At 46.8% G+C, this 15069-nt stretch overlaps 10 non-coding genes across 10 annotated transcripts; all 10 read left to right on the top strand.

Moving 5' to 3' along the window:
- The first annotated feature begins 216 nt into the window (after window positions 1–216).
- trnav-cac (transfer RNA valine (anticodon CAC)) lies at window positions 217–289 on the top strand. Its single transcript has one exon. It is a non-coding gene; the product is annotated as a tRNA-Val (tRNA).
- A 1667-nt stretch (window positions 290–1956) lies between these two features.
- Window positions 1957–2029, top strand: trnav-cac (transfer RNA valine (anticodon CAC)). The gene has a single exon. It is a non-coding gene; the product is annotated as a tRNA-Val (tRNA).
- A 1671-nt stretch (window positions 2030–3700) lies between these two features.
- Window positions 3701–3773, top strand: trnav-cac (transfer RNA valine (anticodon CAC)). The gene has a single exon. It is a non-coding gene; the product is annotated as a tRNA-Val (tRNA).
- Window positions 3774–6045: 2272 nt separating this feature from the next.
- On the top strand, window positions 6046–6118 carry trnav-cac (transfer RNA valine (anticodon CAC)). The gene has a single exon. It is a non-coding gene; the product is annotated as a tRNA-Val (tRNA).
- Window positions 6119–6649: 531 nt separating this feature from the next.
- Window positions 6650–6722, top strand: trnav-aac (transfer RNA valine (anticodon AAC)). Its single transcript has one exon. It is a non-coding gene; the product is annotated as a tRNA-Val (tRNA).
- A 1571-nt stretch (window positions 6723–8293) lies between these two features.
- Window positions 8294–8366, top strand: trnak-cuu (transfer RNA lysine (anticodon CUU)). Its single transcript has one exon. It is a non-coding gene; the product is annotated as a tRNA-Lys (tRNA).
- A 1045-nt stretch (window positions 8367–9411) lies between these two features.
- On the top strand, window positions 9412–9484 carry trnav-aac (transfer RNA valine (anticodon AAC)). The gene has a single exon. It is a non-coding gene; the product is annotated as a tRNA-Val (tRNA).
- Window positions 9485–11090: 1606 nt separating this feature from the next.
- trnav-aac (transfer RNA valine (anticodon AAC)) lies at window positions 11091–11163 on the top strand. Its single transcript has one exon. It is a non-coding gene; the product is annotated as a tRNA-Val (tRNA).
- A 604-nt stretch (window positions 11164–11767) lies between these two features.
- trnav-cac (transfer RNA valine (anticodon CAC)) lies at window positions 11768–11840 on the top strand. Its single transcript has one exon. It is a non-coding gene; the product is annotated as a tRNA-Val (tRNA).
- Window positions 11841–13519: 1679 nt separating this feature from the next.
- Window positions 13520–13592, top strand: trnav-cac (transfer RNA valine (anticodon CAC)). Its single transcript has one exon. It is a non-coding gene; the product is annotated as a tRNA-Val (tRNA).
- The last annotated feature ends 1477 nt before the right edge of the window (window positions 13593–15069 follow it).

Below are 15069 nucleotides of genomic sequence, written 5' to 3'. Positions count from 1 at the left end.
GTTTCTGAATCTTGTGTAGTACGAGGAAGTGATTTTATAGCGGGGTCAAGTCAGTTTCCATGTGCTTGATTAAAGTCGTCTGAAGAAAGAACTGATGCTAGCAAGTGGACATGATGGCATTACAAAGGAGGCCAGCTGCTGGTATTTCATCAGCCACTGACAATTATCAGATTAAATAAAATTTCCTTTGGTTGAGGAAGGTGCTGAATGTGAGTTGTTTCCATAGTGTAGTGGTTATCACGTTCGCCTCACACGCGAACGGTCCTCGGTTCGAAACCGAGTGGAAAAATGCCTGTCTGTCGCTTTTGGCCCAAGCTTCAAAACCAAGACACCGATGAAACCAAGTTGCCATTATTCCGTAGTTTCACACACCGAGCTAATGCGTGACATTCCACAAAGTCTGAGTTTTCGCTGTCTGAATAGCTCTACATTTGGCTCATAATTCAACCAGCATGTGAGAAGTAAAATTATGCAAAAGAAAAGATGCAACCAAGCGGCTTGATTTTCATGTTCAACGATTACGACGTAGATGCCTCTTAGCGGTTGTCCGGAGCAGAGACCTTGCAAGGAGACAGCGAGAGCAAGAGCACAGCGCCTTGATTTTGATGTTCAATGATCACGACGTAGATGCCTCTTAGCGGTTGTCCGGAGCAGAGACTTTGCAAGGAGACGGCGAGAGCAAGAGCACCGCTGTGCTTTATGGGGTTCAGAGTCAGAAGGCATTTCTCAGAGAAGAACCAGATCAGAAAGTTGCCGGTCCTGAGGTCTCGCGTCTGTGTCTTGGCCCGGCTAGCTCAGTCGGTAGAGCATGAGACTCTTAATCTCAGAGTCGTGGGTTGGAGCCCCACGCTGGGTGCTGTCTTCTTGAGGGATAGAAGCCCATGACCCTCCGAGACGTGAACATGAAGAGTCCTGCCGTCAACAAAACATCAGCGTGACTCGTTCTGCCTTCTTGTGAGAGGCCGCATAGGACCTGCTGAATGTGCTGTGTTCTCCCATGCAGGTGGAACGTCTGTGTTGTCGTGCAGCTGACTTGAAAATGCCCTGTTGCTCGTTTTAGTGGCCAGGAGTGAAAAACTGAAGAGTGAGAAGTAAGCTGAGGGCACAACTATGCTGGGAGGACATCGGTTAGGTCACAAAAGTCAGAAGCTAACCAAAAGGGTCACAATGGGAAGTGGAGGGAAAGACAAAAAAAAAAAAAAGAATCCCAAGCAGACGCCCCTGGAGTTCCCTGACCGGGAATTGAACCCGGACCGTGAGAGCTCCAAATCCTGACCACTAGACCACCAGGGACCCCCCACAATAGTGCTTTGCGCTCTGTCATACAGAAATACTCACAAGTGCCCCTTCAGGTCAGACCTGGCTAGGCATTTTGTCTTCACGGCACATTTCGCCAAAGTGCTCTGTAGCACTCTTATTCCTCACATACCGACCCAATGTGTGACGTTCCACAAAGTGTCAGTTTTCGCTGTCTGAATAGTTCTACATTTGGCTCAGAATCCAAAAAGCATGTGAGAAATAAAATTATGCAAAAGAAAAGATGCAACCAAGCGCCTTGATTTTGATGTTCAATGATCACGACGTAGATGCTTCTTAGCGGTTGTCCGAAGCAGAGACCTTGCAGAATTTGAGTGTGAAATCATTGATCCTTCTGAAATGCAACGATACCTTACCAATCCAATTATGATAGTGAGAAGAGTCTTGTTAACTGATGGGCTATGAAAACAGCGGTTGCTTTGTGTTTCTGAATCTTGTGTAGTACGAGGAAGAGATTTTATAGCGGGGTCAAGTCAGTTTCCATGTGCTTGATTAAAGTCGTCTGAAGAAAGAACTGATGCTAGCAAGTGGACATGATGGCATTACAAAGGAGGCCAGCTGCTGGTATTTCATCAGCCACTGACAATTATCAGATTAAATAAAATTTCCTTTGGTTGAGGAAGGTGCTGAATGTGAGTTGTTTCCATAGTGTAGTGGTTGTCACGTTCGCCTCACACGCGAAAGGTCCTCGGTTCGAAACCGAGTGGAAACATGCCTGCCTATTGCTTTTGGCCCAAGCTTCAAAACCAAGACACCGGTGAAACCAAGTTGCCATTATTCCGTAGTTTCACACACCGAGCTAATGCGTGACATTCCACAAAGTCTGAGTTTTCGCTGTCTGAATAGCTCTACATTTGGCTCATAATTCAACCAGCATGTGAGAAGTAAAATTATGCCAAAGAAAAGATGCAACCAAGCGGCTTGATTTTCATGTTCAACGATTACGACGTAGATGCCTCTTAGCGGTTGTCCGGAGCAGAGACCTTGCAAGGAGACAGCGAGAGCAAGAGCACAGCGCCTTGATTTTGATGTTCAATGATCACGACGTAGATGCCTCTTAGCGGTTGTCCGGAGCAGAGACTTTGCAAGGAGACGGCGAGAGCAAGAGCACCGCTGTGCTTTATGGGGTTCAGAGTCAGAAGGCATTTCTCAGAGAAGAACCAGATCAGAAAGTTGCCGGTCCTGAGGTCTCGCGTTTGTGTCTTGGCCCGGCTAGCTCAGTCGGTAGAGCATGAGACTCTTAATCTCAGAGTCGTGGGTTGGAGCCCCACGCTGGGTGCTGTCTTCTTGAGGCATAGAAGCCCATCACCCTCCGAGACGTGAACATGAAGAGTCCGGCCGTCAACAAAACATCAGCGTGACTCGTTCTGCCTTCTTGTGAGAGGCCGCATAGGACCTGCTGAATGTGCTGTGTTCTCCCATGCAGGTGGAACGTCTGTGTTGTCGTGCAGCTGACTTGAAAATGCCCTGTTGCTCGTTTTAGTGGCCAGGAGTGAAAAACTGAAGAGTGAGAAGTAAGCTGAGGGCACAACTATGCTGGGAGGACATCGGTTAGGTCACAAAAGTCAGAAGCTAACCAAAAGGGTCACAATGGGAAGTGGAGGGAAAGACAAAAAAAAAAAAAGAATCCCAAGCAGATGCCCCTGGAGTTCCCTGACCGGGAATCGAACCTGGGCCATGGCGGTGAGAGCGCCAAATCCTGACCGCTAGACCACCAGGGACCCCCCACAATAGTGCTTTGCGCTCTGTCATACAGAAATACTCACAAGTGCCCCTTCAGGTCAGACCTGGCTAGGCATTTTGTCTTCACGGCACATTTCGCCAAAGTGCTCTGTAGCACTCTTATTCCTCACACACCGACCCAATGTGTGACGTTCCACAAAGTGTCAGTTTTCGCTGTCTGAATAGTTCTACATTTGGCTCAGAATCCAAACAGCATGTGAGAAATAAAATTATGCAAAGAAAAGATGCAACCGAGCGCCTTGATTTTGATGTTCAATGATCACAACGTAGATGCTTCTTAGCGGTTGTCCGAAGCAGAGACCTTGCAGAATTTGAGTGTGAAATCATTGATCCTTCTGAAATGCAACGATACCTTACCAATCCAATTATGATAGTGAGAAGAGTCTTGTTAACTGATGGGCTATGAAAACAGCGGTTGCTTTGTGTTTCTGAATCTTGTGTAGTACGAGGAAGTGATTTTATACCGGGGTCAAGTCAGTTTCCATGTGCTTGATTAAAGTCATCTGAAGAAAGAACTGATGCTAGCAAGTGGACATGATGGCATTACAAAGGAGGCCAGCTGCTGGTATTTCATCAGCCACTGACAATTATCAGATTAAATAAAATTTCCTTTGGTTGAGGAAGGTGCTGAATGTGAGTTGTTTCCGTAGTGTAGTGGTTATCACGTTCGCCTCACACGCGAAAGGTCCTCGGTTCGAAACCGAGTGGAAACACGCCTGCCAGTCGCTTTTGGCCCAAGCTTCAAAACCAAGACACCGGTGAAACCAAGTTGCCATTATTCCGTAGTTTCACACACTGAGCTAATGCGTGACATTCCACAAAGTCTGAGTTTTCGCTGTCTGAATAGCTCTACATTTGGCTCATAATTCAACCAGCATGTGAGAAATAAAATTATGCAAAAGAAAAGACGCAACCAAGCGCCTTGATTCTGATATTCAATCTTCTCGACGTAGATGCTCCTTAGCGGTTTTCCGGTCTTGTGAATTCTTGGGCTACGAAAAGAGCAGTTGCTTTGTGTTTCTAAATCTTTTGTGGAACTTATTTGATAATGGTGAAGTCAGTTTCCAGGTGCTTGATTAAAGTCGTCTGAAGAAAGAACCAATGCTAGCCATTGGATATAACGGCATTGCAAAAGAGGCCAGCTGCTGGTATTTCTCATTTGATTCAGTTAGAGGATGAGCCACTGACAATTGGCAGATTACATAAAATTTCCTTAGGTTAAGGAAAGAAATGTACGTCTTTTGTTTCCATAGTGTAGTGGTTATCATGTTCGCCTAACACGCGAAAGGTCCTCGAGTGGAAACATGGTAGCTTTATGCTTTTGGCCCAAGTTTCAAAACCTACACACCACTGAAACCAAGAAACCAAGTTAGTGTCAGACACCGAGCCAATGCATGACATTCCACAAAGTGTGAGTTTTCGCTGTCTGACTCGTTCTACATTTGGCTCATAATTCAACCAGCATGTGAGAAGTAAAATTATGCCGAAGAAAAGATACAACCAAACGGCTTGATTTTCATGTTCAACGATTACGACGTAGATGCCTCTTAGCGGTTGTACGGAGCAGAGACCTTGCAAGGAGACAGCGAGAGCAAGAGCACAGCGCCTTGATTTTGATGTTCAATGATCACGACGTAGATGCCTCTTAGCGGTTGTCCGGAGCAGAGACTTTGCAAGGAGACAGCGAGAGCAAGAGCACCGCTGTGCTTTATGGGGTTCAGAGTCAGAAGGCATTTCTCAGAGAAGAACCAGATCAGAAAGTTGCCGGTCCTGAGGTCTCGCGTCTGTGTCTTGGCCCGGCTACCTCAGTCGTAAGAGCATGAGACTCTTAATCTCAGAGTCGTGGTTTGGAGCCCCACGCTGTGTGCTGTCTTCTTGAGGCATAGAAGCCCATCACCCTCTGAGACGTGAACATGAAGAGTCCCGCCTTCAACAAAACATCAGCGTGACTCGTTCTGCCTTCTTGTGAGAGGCTGCATAGGACCTGTCTGCGTCCTGAATGCGCTGTGTTCTCCCATGCAGGTGGAACGTCTGTGCTGTCGTGCAGCTGACTTGAAAATGCCCTGTTGCTCGTTTTAGTGGCCAGGAGTGAAAAACTGAAGAGTGAGAAGTAAGCTGAGGGCACAACTACACTGGGAATGCTGGGAGGACATCGGTTAGGTCACAAAAGTCAGAAGCTAGCCAAAAGGGTCACAATGGGAAGTGGAGGGAAAGACAAAAAAAAAAGAATCCCAAGCAGACGCCCCTGGAGTTCCCTGACCGGGAATCGAACCCGGGCCGCGACGGTGAGAGCGCCAAATCCTGACCACTAGACCACCAGGGACCCCCCACAATAGTGATTTGCGCTCTGTCATACAGAAATACTCACAAGTGCCCCTTCAGGTCAGACCTGGCTAGGCATTTTGTCTTCACGGCACATTTCGCCAAAGTGCTCTGTAGCACTCTTATTCCTCACACACTGACCCAATGTGTGACGTTCCACAAAGTGTCAGTTTTCGCTGTCTGAATAGTTCTACATTTGGCTCAGAATCCAAACAGCATGTGAGAAATAAAATTATGCAAAAGAAAAGATGCATCCAAGCGCCTTGATTTTGATGTTCAATGATCACGACGTAGATGATTCTTAGCGGTTGTCCGAAGCAGAGACCTTGCAGAATTTGAGTGTGAAATCATTGATCCTTCTGAAATGCAATGATACCTTACTATCCAATTATGATAGTGAGAAGAGTCTTGTTAACTGATGGGGTATGAAAACAGCGGTTACTTTGTGTTTCTGAATCTTGCGTAGTACGAGGAAGTGATTTTATAGCGGGGTCAAGTCAGTTTCCACGTGCTTGATTAAAGTCGTCTGAAGAAAGAACTGATGCTAGCAAGTGGACATGACGGCATTACAAAGGAGGCCAGCTGCTGGTTTTTCATCAGCCACTGACAATTATCAGATTAAATAAAATTTCCTTTGGTTGAGGAAGGTGCTGAATGTCAGTTGTTTCCATAGTGTAGTGGTTATCACGTTCGTCTCACACGCTAAAGGTCCTCGGTTCGAAACCGAGTGGAAACATGCCTGCCTTGTGGCTTTTGGCCCAAGCTTCAAAACCAAGACACCGGTGAAACCAAGTTGCCATTTTTCCGTAGTTTCACACACCGAGCTAATGCATGACATTCCACAAAGTCTGGGTTTTCGCTGTCTGAATAGCTCTACATTTGGCTCATAATTCAACCAGCATGTGAGAAATAAAATTATGCAAAAGAAAAGACGCAACCAAGCGCCTTGATTGTGATATTCAATCTTCTCGAGGTAGATGCTTCTTAGCGGTTTTCCGGTCTTGTGAATTCTTGGGCTATGAAAAGAGTAGTTGCTTTGTGTTTCTAAATCTTCAGTGGAAGTTATTTGATAGTGGTGAAGTCAGTTTCCAGGTGCTTGATTAAAGTCGTCTGAAGAAAGAACCAATGCTAGCCATTGGATATAACGGCATTGCAAAAGAGGCCAGGTGCTGGTATTTCTCATTTGATTCAGTGAGAGGATGAGCCACTGACAACTGGCAGATTACATAAAATTTCCTTAGGTTAAGGAAAGAAATGTACATTTGTTGTTTCCATAGTGTAGTGGTTATCACGTTCGCCTAACACGCGAAAGGTCCTCGGTTCGAAACCGAGTGGAAACATGGTAGCTTTATGCTTTTGGCCCAAGTTTCAAAACCTACACACCACTGAAACCAAGAAACCAAGTTAGTGTCAGACACCGAGCCAATGCGTGACGTTCCAAAAAGTGTGAGTTTTCGCTGTCTAACTCGTTCTACATTTGGCTCATAATTCAACCAGCATGTGAGAAGTAAAAATATGCCAAAGAAAAGATGCAACCAAGCGGCTTGATTTTCATGTTCAACGATTACGACGTAGATGCCTCTTAGCGGTTGTCCGGAGCAGAGACCTTGCAAGGAGACAGCGAGAGCAAGAGCACAGCGCCTTGATTTTGATGTTCAATGATCACGACGTAGATGCCTCTTAGCGGTTGTCCGGAGCAGAGACTTTGCAAGGAGACGGCGAGAGCAAGAGCACCGCTGTGCTTTATGGGGTTCAGAGTCAGAAGGCATTTCTCAGAGAAGAACCAGATCAGAAAGTTGCCGGTCCTGAGGTCTCGCGTCTGTGTCTTGGCCCGGCTAGCTCAGTTGGTAGTGCATGAGACTCCTAATCTCAGAGTCGTGGGTTGGAGCCTCACGCTGGGTGCTGTCTTCTTGAGGCATAGAAGCCCATCACCCTCCGAGACGTGAACATGAAGAGTCCCGCCGTCAACAAAACATCAGCATGACTCGTTCTGCCTTCTTGTGAGAGGTCGCATAGGACCTGTCTGCGTGCTGAATGCGCTGTGTTCTCCCATGCAGGTGGAACGTCTGTGCTGTCGTGGAGCTGACTTGAAAATGCCCTGTTGCTCGTTTTTGTGGCCAGGAGTGAAAAACTGAAGAGTGAGAAGTAAGCTGAGGGCACAACTACACTGGGAATGCTGGGAGGACATCGGTTAGGTCACAAAAGTCAGAAGCTAGCCAAAAGGGTCACAATGGGAAGTAGAGGGAAAGACAAAAAAAAATAAAATAAAATCCCAAGCAGACGCCCCTGGAGTTCCCTGATTGGGAATCGAACCCGGGCCGTGGCGGTGAGAGCGCCAAATCCTGACCACTAGACCACCAGGGACCCCCCACAATAGTGTTTTGCGCTCTATCATACAGAAATACTCACAAGTGCCCCTTCAGGTCAGACCTGGCTAGGCATTTTGTCTTCACGGCACATTTCGCCAAAGTGCTCTGTAGCACTCTTTTTCCTCACACACCGACCCGATGTGTGACGTTCCACAAAGTGTCTGTTTTCACTGTCTGAATAGTTCTACATTTGGCTCAGAATCCAAACAGCATTTGAGAAATAAAATTATGCAAAAGAAAAGATGCAACCAAGCGCCTTGATTTTGATGTTCAATGATCACGACGTGGATGCTTCTTAGCGGTTGTCCGGAGCAGAGACCTTGCAAGGAGACAGCGAGAGCAAGAGCACAGTGCCTTGATTTTGATGTTCAATGATCACGACGTAGATGCCTCTTAGCGGTTGTCCGGAGCAGAGACTTTGCAAGGAGACAGCGAGAGCAAGAGCACCGCTGTGCTTTATGGGGTTCAGAGTCAGAAGGCATTTCTCAGAGAAGAACCAGATCAGAAAGTTGCCGGTCCTGAGGTCTCGCGTCTGTGTCTTGGCCCGGCTAGCTCAGTCGGTAGAGCATGAGACTCTTAATCTCAGAGTCGTGGGTTCGAGCCCCATGCTGGGTATTGTCTTCTTGAGGCATAGAAGCCCATCACCCTCCGAGACGTGAACATGAAGAGTCCCGCCGTCAACAAAACATCAGCGTGACTCGTTCTGCCTTCTTGTGAGAGGCCGCATAGGACCTGTCTGCGTGCTGAATGCCCTGTGTTCTCCCATGCAGGTGGAACGTCTGTGCTGTCGTGGAGCTGACTTGAAAATGCCCTGTTGCTCGTTTTTGTGGCCAGGAGTGAAAAACAAGAGTGAGAAGTAAGCTGAGGGCACAACTACACTGGGAATGCAGTGAGTACATCGACTGAGGCACAAAAGTCAGAAGCTAGCCAAAAGGGTCACAATGGAAAGTGGAGGGAAAGACAAAAAAAAAAAAAAAAGAATCCCAAGCAGACGCCCCTGGAGTTCCCTGACCCGGAATCGAACCCGGGCCGTGGCAGTGAGAGCGCCAAATCCTGACCACTAGACCACCAGGGATCCCCCACAATAGTGTTTTGCGCTCTGTCATACAGAAATACTCACAAGTGCCCCTTCAGGTCAGACCTGGCTAGGCATTTTGTCTTCACGGCACATTTCGCCAAAGTGCTCTGTAGCACTCTTATTCCTCACACACCGACCCGATGTGTGACGTTCCACAAAGTGTCTGTTTTCACTGTCTGAATAGTTCTACATTTGGCTCAGAATCCAAACAGCATGTGAGAAATAAAATTATGCAAAAGAAAAGACGCAACCAAGCGCCTTGATTTTGATATTCAATCTTCTCGACGTAGATGTTTCTTAGCGGTTTTCCGGTCTTGTGAATTCTTGGGCTACGAAAAGAGCAGTTGCTCTTTGTGTTTCTAAATCTTCTGTGGAAGTTATTTGATAGTGGTGAAGTCAGTTTCCAGCTGCTTGATTAAAGTCGTCTGAAGAAAGAACCAATGCTAGCCATTGGATATAACGGCATTGCAAAAGAGGCCAGCTGCTGGTATTTCTCATTTGATTCAGTGAGAGGATGAGCCACTGACAATTGGCAGACTACATAAAATTTCCTTAGGTTAAGGAAAGAAATGTACGTCTGTTGTTTCCATAGTGTAGTGGTTATCACGTTCGCCTAACACGTGAAAGGTCCTCGGTTCGAAACCGAGTGGAAACATGGCAGCTTTAAGCTTTTGGCCCAAGTTTCAAAACCTACACACCACTGAAACCAAGAAACCAAGTTAGTGTCAGACACCGAGCCAATGCGTGACGTTCCACAAAGTGTGAGTTTTCGCTGTCTGACTCGTTCTACATTTGGCTCATAATTCAAGCAGCATGTGAGAAGTAAAATTATGCCAAAGAAAAGATGCAACCAAGCGGCTTGATTTTTATGTTCAACGATTACGACGTAGATGCCTCTTAGCGGTTGTCCGGAGCAGACACCTTGCAAGGAGACAGCGAGAGCAAGAGCACAGCGCCTTGATTTTGATGTTCAATGATCACGACGTAGATGCCTCTTAGCGGTTGTCCGGAGCAGAGACTTTGCAAGGAGACAGCAAGAGCAAGAGCACCGCTGTGCTTTATGGGGTTCAGAGTCAGAAGGCATTTCTCAGAGAAGAACCAGATCAGAAAGTTGCCGGTCCTGAGGTCTCGCGTCTGTGTCTTGGCTAGCTCAGTCGGTAGAGCATGAGACTCTTAATCTCAGAGTCGTGGGTTGGAGCCCCACGCTGGGTGCTGTCTTCTTGAGGCATAGAAGCCCATCACCCTCCAAGACGTGAACATGAAGAGTCCCGCCGTCAACAAAACATCAGCGTGACTCGTTCTGCCTTCTTGTGAGAGGCCGCATAGGACCTGTCTGCGTGCTGAATGCGCTGTGTTCTCCCATGCAGGTGGAACGTCTGTGCTGTCGTGCAGCTGACTTGAAAATGCCCTGTTGCTCGTTTTAGTGGCCAGGAGTGAAAAACTGAAGAGTGAGAAGTAAGCTGAGGGCACAACTACACTGGGAATGCTGGGAGGACATCGGTTAGGTCACAAAAGTCAGAAGCTAGCCAAAAGGGTCACAATGGGAAGTGGAGGGAAAAAAAGAAAAAAAAAAAAAAAGAATCCCAAGCAGACGCCCCTGGAGTTCCCTGACCGGGAATCGAACCTGGGCCGTGGTGGTGAGAGCGCCAAATCCTGACCACTAGACCACCAGGGACCCCCCCACAATAGCGCTTTGCGCTCTGTCATACAGAAATACTGACAAGTACCCCTTCAGGTCAGACCTGGCTAGGCATTTTGTCTTCACGGCACATTTCGCCAAAGTGCTCTGTAGCACTCTTATTCCTCACACACCGACCCTATGTGTGACGTTCCACAAAGTGTCTGTTTTCACTGTCTGAATAGTTCTACATTTGGCTCAGAATCCAAACAGCATGTGAGAAATAAAATTATGCAAAAGAAAAGACGCAACCAAGCGCCTTGATTTTGATATTCAATCTTCTCGACGTAGATGTTTCTTAGCGGTTTTCTGGTCTTGTGAATTCTTGGGCTACGATAAGAGCAGTTGCTCTTTGTGTTTCTAAATCTTCGGTGGAAGTTATTTGATAGTGGTGAAGTCAGTTTCCAGGTGCTTGATTAAAGTCGTCTGAAGAAAGAACCAATGCTAGCCATTGGATATAACGGCATTGCAAAAGAGGCCAGCTGCTGGTATTTCTCATTTGATTCAGTGAGAGGATGAGCCACTGACAATTGGCAGACTACATAAAATTTCCTTAGGTTTAGGAAAGAAATGTACGTCTGTTGTTTCCATAGTGTAGTGGTTATCACGTTCGCCTAACACGTGAAAGGTCCTCGGTTCGAAAACGAGTGGAAACATGGCAGCTTTAAGCTTTTGGCCCAAGTTTCAAAACCTACACACCACTGAAACCAAGAAACCAAGTTAGTGTCAGACACCGAGCCAATGCGTGACGTTCCACAAAGTGTCAGTTTTCGCTGTCTGAATAGTTCTACATTTGGCTCAGAATCCAAACAGCATGTGAGAAATAAAATTATGCAAAGAAAAGATGCAACCAAGTGCCTTGATTTTGATGTTCAATGATCACAACGTAGATGCTTCTTAGCGGTTGTCCGAAGCAGAGACCTTGCAGAATTTGAGTGTGAAATCATTGATCCTTCTGAAATGCAACGATACCTTACCAATCCAATTATGATAGTGAGAAGAGTCTTGTTAACTGATGGGCTATGAAAACAGCGGTTGCTTTGTGTTTCTGAATCTTGTGTAGTACGAGGAAGAGATTTTATACCGGGGTCAAGTCAGTTTCCATGTGCTTGATTAAAGTCGTCTGAAGAAAGAACTGATGCTAGCAAGTGGACATGATGGCATTACAAAGGAGGCCAGCTGCTGGTATTTCATCAGCCACTGACAATTATCAGATTAAATAAAATTTCCTTTGGTTGAGGAAGGTGCTGAATGTGAGTTGTTTCCATAGTGTAGTGGTTATCACGTTCGCCTCACACGCGAAAGGTCCTCGGTTCGAAACCGAGTGGAAACATGCCTGCCTATCGCTTTTGGCCCAAGCTTCAAAACCAAGACACCGGTGAAACCAAGTTGCCATTATTCCGTAGTTTCACACACCGAGCTAATGCGTGACATTCCACAAAGTCTGAGTTTTCGCTGTCTGAATAGCTCTACATTTGGCTCATAATTCAACCAGCATGTGAGAAGTAAAATTATGCCAAAGAAAAGATGCAACCAAGCGGCTTGATTTTCATGTTCAACAATTACGATGTAGATGCCTCTTAGCGGTTGTCCGGAGCAGAGACCTTGCAAGGAGACAGCGAGAGCAAGAGCACAGCGCCTTGATTTTGATGTTCAATGATCACGACGTAGATGCCTCTTAGCGGTTGTCCGGAGCAGAGACTTTGCAAGGAGACGGCGAGAGCAAGAGCACCGCTGTGCTTTATGGGGTTCAGAGTCAGAAGGCATTTCTCAGAGAAGAACCAGATCAGAAAGTTGCCGGTCCTGAGGTCTCGCGTCTGTGTCTTGGCCCGGCTAGCTCAGTCGGTAGAGCATGAGACTCTTAATCTCAGAGTCGTGGGTTGGAGCCCCACGCTAGGTGCTGTCTTCTTGAGGCATAGAAGCCCATGACCCTCCGAGACGTGAACATGAAGAGTCCCGCCGTCAACAAAACATCAGCGTGACTCGTTCTGCCTTCTTGTGAGAGGCCGCATAGGACCTGCTGAATGTGCTGTGTTCTCCCATGCAGGTGGAACCTCTGTGTTGTCGTGCAGCTGACTTGAAAATGCCCTGTTGCTCGTTTTAGTGGCCAGGAGTGAAAAACTGAAGAGTGAGAAGTAAGCTGAGGGCACAACTATGCTGGGAGGACATCGGTTAGGTCACAAAAGTCAGAAGCTAACCAAAAGGGTCACAATGGGAAGTGGAGGGAAAGACAAAAAAAAAAAAAAAAAAAAAGAATCCCAAGCAGACGCCCCTGGAGTTCCCTGACCAGGAATCGAACCCGGGCCGTGGCGGTGAGAGCGCCAAATCCTGACCGCTAGACCACCAGGGACCCCCCACAGTAGTGCTTTGCGCTCTGTCATACAGAAATACTCACAAGTGCCCCTTCAGGTCAGACCTGGCTAGGCATTTTGTCTTCACGGCACATTTCGCCAAAGTGCTCTGTAGCACTCTTATTCCTCACACACCGACCCAATGTGTGACGTTCCACAAAGTGTCAGTTTTCGCTGTCTGAATAGTTCTACATTTGGCTCAGAATCCAAACAGCATGTGAGAAATAAAATTATGCAAAGAAAAGATGCAACCAAGTGCCTTGATTTTGATGTTCAATGATCACAACGTAGATGCTTCTTAGCGGTTGTCCGAAGCAGAGACCTTGCAGAATTTGAGTGTGAAATCATTGATCCTTCTGAAATGCAACGATACCTTACCAATCCAATTATGATAGTGAGAAGAGTCTTGTTAACTGATGGGCTATGAAAACAGCGGTTGCTTTGTGTTTCTGAATCTTGTGTAGTACGAGGAAGAGATTTTATACCGGGGTCAAGTCAGTTTCCATGTGCTTGATTAAAGTCGTCTGAAGAAAGAACTGATGCTAGCAAGTGGACATGATGGCATTACAAAGGAGGCCAGCTGCTGGTATTTCATCAGCCACTGACAATTATCAGATTAAATAAAATTTCCTTTGGTTGAGGAAGGTGCTGAATGTGAGTTGTTTCCATAGTGTAGTGGTTATCACGTTCGCCTCACACGCGAAAGGTCCTCGGTTCGAAACCGAGTGGAAACATGCCTGCCTATCGCTTTTGGCCCAAGCTTCAAAACCAAGACACCGGTGAAACCAAGTTGCCATTATTCCGTAGTTTCACACACCGAGCTAATGCGTGACATTCCACAAAGTCTGAGTTTTCGCTGTCTGAATAGCTCTACATTTGGCTCATAATTCAACCAGCATGTGAGAAGTAAAATTATGCCAAAGAAAAGATGCAACCAAGCGGCTTGATTTTCATGTTCAACGATTACGACATAGATGCCTCTTAGCGGTTGTCCGGAGCATAGACCTTGCAAGGAGACAGCGAGAGCAAGAGCACAGCGCCCTGATTTTGATGTTCAATGATCACGACGTAGATGCCTCTTAGCGGTTGTCCGGAGCAGAGACTTTGCAAGGAGACGGCGAGAGCAAGAGCACCGCTGTGCTTTATGGGGTTCAGAGTCAGAAGGCATTTCTCAGAGAAGAACCAGATCAGAAAGTTGCCGGTCCTGAGGTCTAGCGTCTGTGTCTTGGCCCGGCTAGCTCAGTCGGTAGAGCATGAGACTCTTAATCTCAGAGTCGTGGGTTGGAGCCCCACGCTGGGTGCTGTCTTCTTGAGGCATAGAAGCCCATGACCCTCCGAGACGTGAACATGAAGAGTCCCGCCGTCAACAAAACATCAGCGTGACTCGTTCTGCCTTCTTGTGAGAGGCCGCATAGGACCTGCTGAATGTGCTGTGTTCTCCCATGCAGGTGGAACGTCTGTGTTGTCGTGCAGCTGACTTGAAAATGCCCTGTTGCTCGTTTTAGTGGCCAGGAGTGAAAAACTGAAGAATGAGAAGTAAGCTGAGGGCACAACTATGCTGGGAGGACATCGGTTAGGTCACAAAAGTCAGAAGCTAACCAAAAGGGTCACAATGGGAAGTGGAGGGAAAGACAAAAAAAAAAAAAAAAAAAGAATCCCAAGCAGACGCCCCTGGAGTTCCCTGACCGGGAATCGAACCCGGGCCGTGGCGGTGAGAGCGCCAAATCCTGACCGCTAGACCACCAGGGACCCCCCACAGTAGTGCTTTGCGCTCTGTCATACAGAAATACTCACAAGTGCCCCTTCAGGTCAGACCTGGCTAGGCATTTTGTCTTCACGGCACATTTCGCCAAAGTGCTCTGTAGCACTCTTATTCCTCACACACCGACCCAATGTGTGACGTTCCACAAAGTGTCAGTTTTCGCTGTCTGAATAGTTCTACATTTGGCTCAGAATCCAAACAGCATGTGAGAAATAAAATTATGCAAAGAAAAGATGCAACCAAGTGCCTTGATTTTGATGTTCAATGATCACAACGTAGATGCTTCTTAGCGGTTGTCCGAAGCAGAGACCTTGCAGAATTTGAGTGTGAAATCATTGATCCTTCTGAAATGCAACGATACCTTACCAATCCAATTATGATAGTGAGAAGAGTCTTGTTAACTGATGGGCTATGAAAACAGCGGTTGCTTTGTGTTTCTGAATCTTGTG

This window comes from Brienomyrus brachyistius, unplaced genomic scaffold, assembly GCF_023856365.1.
Source record: "Brienomyrus brachyistius isolate T26 unplaced genomic scaffold, BBRACH_0.4 scaffold55, whole genome shotgun sequence".
Classification (NCBI taxonomy): domain Eukaryota; kingdom Metazoa; phylum Chordata; class Actinopteri; order Osteoglossiformes; family Mormyridae; genus Brienomyrus; species Brienomyrus brachyistius.
Note: the sequence above shows the minus strand (reverse complement) of the source record. Positions and strands in the feature narration are given on the sequence as shown.